Raw genomic sequence first — 4765 nt, 5'->3', positions numbered from 1 at the left:
TTGTCGGAGGGTGTGAGGCTTTGGATTGATTCGATCGCTCCAACAAGCGAACGCGAAGGAGCTTTTTCTGGTGATAAGGATAAACCCCCAACAGAAATCATATTGATGGCTTAAAGGTAAAAAATAGTGTATGATGCTTACCTTTCAAAAGCATATCACTTCATGTGGATGCCATGTTTTCACTATTAGATCATGTCAATCTGTCTACTACAGGATGCCTTCAATGACGCAGGAGTCTCGGCACCACAGAACTCATGGACGCCAGATGAGAAATCATCTTTTTTCCCCTATACTACTAGCTTCAACGCCTATATTCATTGCTGACATTCTTGTGTTTGAGTGAAACAGTTTGTAGGCCTTCTAAAATATCAAAGATTCAACCTAGTGCATGAAGGACTCTGTTTCTCAAAGACTAAAACCAAATGACATGTATAAGGTGCTCTTGAAAAAAGTAAAAAAAAAAACATTTTCCATATGAACTACAAGAAATGTCACAATCTAAATGCCGTGTGACTACCCTTTTGCAGGTGCCAAATGTCTTTACAAGTGTTAGAAGGAAGGCTTCTATTCCCCCTACTTACCATAGACCATTTCAACGTATCGCAACATATGAATTCAACTTTGATTTGGATGCCCTTTTTTAGATCTGATGATGTAGCACTGAAGTGCATCGTGCGCTTGGTATGTCCTCCCATGAAATATAAACCACCCCGTTGATCTGTTGCCATCAACATCATGCTCCCCTCTGTCTCATACACCTTAATGGACTGGTGGCTCACACAAAGGACAAATTTCTCCGGGAGGTTTCGACGTGGCTTTGGCTCCTTTGGCATCTGTACTGCATGGTCACTATGAAAGCAAAGGAGTGTGAGGGTCTTCAACAGAACGCAACAACAAAAACGGCGCAAGAACTAGTATGCCTGGTCTTAGATGAGACCAAAGAATGGAGAGAGGTAGGTTTTGGTGTTGGTGGGTTAGATCCATTTGTGAGAGAGTGACCCTTTGTCTTTACTAGTAGAATGCCCGTGCGTTGCCACGGGTGCCATTTAGTTTTTTCTAGTTGGTTGCATATATATATATATATATATATATATATATATATATATATATATATATATATATATTTGTATTTTTTATGAAGCTTGGTGAACTTTTGGCCCCTTTAGTATCGTCTCAGGGCCTTTATTGACGGATTATTTTTACGGCGGATTACTTTTTAACGTCAACATAATCCATCTTCATCTTTCTCATACTCTACAAAAAAATACACATTTTGTATTATCATGTGCAACATATATAATATTCGATGATTTTGCGTGTCTCTTTCGATTGTGTAAAACTCGATGGTTTTTCAGTCCAAACCATGATACTTATGTAGTGACTTGTCAATCAATTTCAACACGTCATCCGAAGCCATCAGTTTTTCTGATCTACAAAAGTGAACTTATAAACACATATTAAATAAAAAATGATTATATAAATATATATTCATTGGTCAACTGCTAGATGCAAGCATGTGTCCCTTTTTATTCCGAGTGGGTGGCATCGTGCTTTTTAGTAGAGTGAGTTGCATCCTAATTTTAATAAACTGCACTGGTAAATCACTTGTTGGTAATTATTCAATAGAAATAAGTTGTTAGGGTATGTGATTTTTTTCACTACATAAAAAGTGTGTGACATTTCTGTCATAGAAAATAACTATTTTTTTCCTAAAGAAAACATCATCTCTCTCTCACTCACGCACGCAGGCGCGCACACACACACATCGAACGGCACACCACTCACACTCAAATATCATTCCCCCGGCTTGCTCTCCCCACTACGGCGTCTCCGCCGCCATCTCTCCCCGCCATGGCTTCTCACTGTTGTATCCCCTCGACACACGACATTCAGAGCATCTCCAGCCGTTGGCCCCCCAGGAGGGGCTAAAAATCGCCCCCTGGGGGCGCACCGGCGCTAAACCGCGCACTGGGGACGTGATGCCCCCCAGTCGCGGCGCCCACGTTTTTTTGAAAAAGTCAAATATGGCACAAACACGGCTCAAATTTAACGCAAACATCGGCGATTTCGTTCAAATTTAAACATATTTTACAAAAAAAGAAAAAAAAACTAGCACGGGCTGCCCCCGCCGTCTCCATCGCCGCTCCTCGCCGTCTACCTCGCCGCTCGCCGCCCGCCGCCCGCCTTTGCAGTTCTACATGCCCAGGAGGCGGTAGAACCGTGTGTAGTCGCCGTCGTCGTCGTCGTCTCCGCCGCCGCCGTCCCTGCTGCATCCCTCCCCCGGTTGGCGCGGCGGGTTGGACGGTCCGGGGCGTCATCGTCGTCGTCGCTGTCGAGGACCACGACGTCGTGCTCGTCCTCGCGCCCACACTTGCGGGCGGCGATCTCCTCCAGGGCCCGGGTCTGCCGGGTCATCTCCGTCCGGACGTAATCGTCGCGCGCCCACCGCAGGGCGTCCTCGTCGGAGAAGCCGCGTCGGGCTATCTCCTCGTACTCCGCGGGGAGGCCGGGCTCCGGCTTGGGCTCGACGAGGATGAAGCGGCCGGGGGGGCGGAGTCACCGATGCGGACGCCAGAGCTGCGGGTGCGCGCGCTGACATGCGTGTCCTGGGGCTCCGACTTGACGGGGCGGAGGCAGGGAGAGCCCGACGAGCGGCCGAACGAGGAGGAGGACGCCCCGGGCCGCTCCATCCGCCTCGGCATCCAGGAGCTTCCACGGCGGCGTGAGAAGGACGGGGGAGCGGGGTACTTGAGGCGCGGCGTGTTGCCGCCCTCGATGTACTCGAGGACGGCCTCTAACGTGCGGCCGGGCACGCCCCACCACCAGCGCCGGCTCTCGGAGTTGAGCCTGCTGGACGGCACGACGCCGTTGGTGGCCTCGAGCTGCTCGGCGTGACGGCGGCGGAAGTAGGGCTCCCAGAGCGGGCTGTCGGGGACGTACTGTGGCCCCTCCCTCGCCGCCCGCGGCAGGGACGCGCGGACACGTGCGATCTCCGCACGCCGCCGGCGCTGATCCTCCAAGCCCCGGGCACACGCATGTCCGGCGGGACCGGGTACTCGGCCTCGAAAAGGAGGCGAGCCTCGTCCTCGTGAAGATGGCGGTGCCCGAAGCCATTCGCCGCCGCGCCGTCGCCTGGAAAGCGCTTGGCCATTCTTCTGAACTGGAGACGGCGAGAGGAGGAAGGGGGGAGAAATGGGCGCGTCGGTGGTGGAGTATCTGTGCGTGTCTCCGGCGCGCTGGTGGTCGGCTTTATATAAGCGGAGGCGCCGCGTGGTAGGCTTGGCCGGCGCGTTACGCGTGGCCTGATGATGTGGCGGCCGAGAGGACGCGTGTCGCCCGACCTTCACTGCGCCGCCCGTGAGGCATCAATGGAGGCTGACCGGCGCAGCAGCGCGCGCAGCGCGCAGCTTTGGCATTGATTCGCCGTGGGAAACGAGGCGATGAGGACGACGAAGCGGCGAGAAGGGAGTCGAGTCGCTAACGCGGCTGGCCCGCGGCTCTTCGCGCCAAAAACGATTCGCCCGGCGCCCCCGAGCGACCCCAGCGCGCCGGGTTCAGGTTGGGTCCACCCGCGCCAATTTCGGCCCGAGCCGGCGAAAACTGGGCCCTTGGAGGCACGACTGGGCCGATTTTTTGGCGCCGGCGGCCGAAAAATCGCCTGGGGGGCCTTCTTGGGGGCGCAGCTGGAGATGCTCTCAGCCCGCACTTTCCTCTCACCGTCGTCTCCCCTTGTAACGCCCTCGATGCGGCTATATCTCCCACGTGTCGAAGCACGACTTAGAGGCATAACCGCATTGAAAGCAATGTCGCAAGTGAGGTAATCTTCACACAACCCATGTAATACATAAGGGAAAGAGATACATAGTTGGCTTACAATCGCCACTTCACACAATTACATGAATAAAACATTACATCATCCAGATACAAATCAAGGTCCGACTACGGAACCAAAATAAAAGAAGAACCCCAAATGCGACACGGTCCCCGATCGACTCCAACTGGGCTCCACTACTGATCAACTAGAACGAAACAACATAAAGGACAAGATCTTCATCGAGCTCCTCCTGAGCTTGGTTGCATCATCTGCACGGACTCATCGGCACCTGCAAGCTGGTTTTGGAAGTATCTGTGAGCCACGGGGACTCAGCAATCTCACACCCTCGCGATCAAGACTATTTAAGCTTATGGGTAAGGAAAAAAAGTATGAGGTGGAGCTGTAGCAAGCGACTAGCATATATGGTGGCTAACATACGCAAATGAGAGCGAGAAGAGAAGGCAAAGCACGGTCGATAAAAGTATGATCAAGAAGTGATCCTAAAACAACCTACGTCAAGCATAACTCCAACACCGTGTTCACTTCCCGGACTCCGCCGGAAAGAGGCCATCACGGTTACACACGCGGTTGATGCATTTTAATTAAAGTCAACTTCAGGTTTTCTACAATCGAACATTAACAAATTCCCATCTGCCCATAACCGCGGGCACGGCTTTCGAAAGTTTAAATCCCTGCAGGGGAGTCCCAACTTAGCCCATGACAAGCTCTCACGGTCAACGAAGGAATAGACCTTCTAGCGGGAAGACCCGATCAGACTCGGAATCCCGGTTACAAGACATTTCGACAAGGAAAAACTAAACCAGCAACACCGCCCGAATGTGCTGACAAATCCCGATAGGAGCTGCACATATCTCGTTCTCAGGGCACACTCAGATGAGCGCTCCGTACAACTAAAACTAAACCTCGAGTTTCCCCGAGGGGGCGCTACAC

This window comes from Triticum dicoccoides, chromosome 3A (assembly GCF_002162155.2).
Source record: "Triticum dicoccoides isolate Atlit2015 ecotype Zavitan chromosome 3A, WEW_v2.0, whole genome shotgun sequence".
Taxonomy (NCBI): Eukaryota; Viridiplantae; Streptophyta; class Magnoliopsida; order Poales; family Poaceae; genus Triticum; species Triticum dicoccoides.
This window is presented reverse-complemented; position numbering follows the sequence as displayed.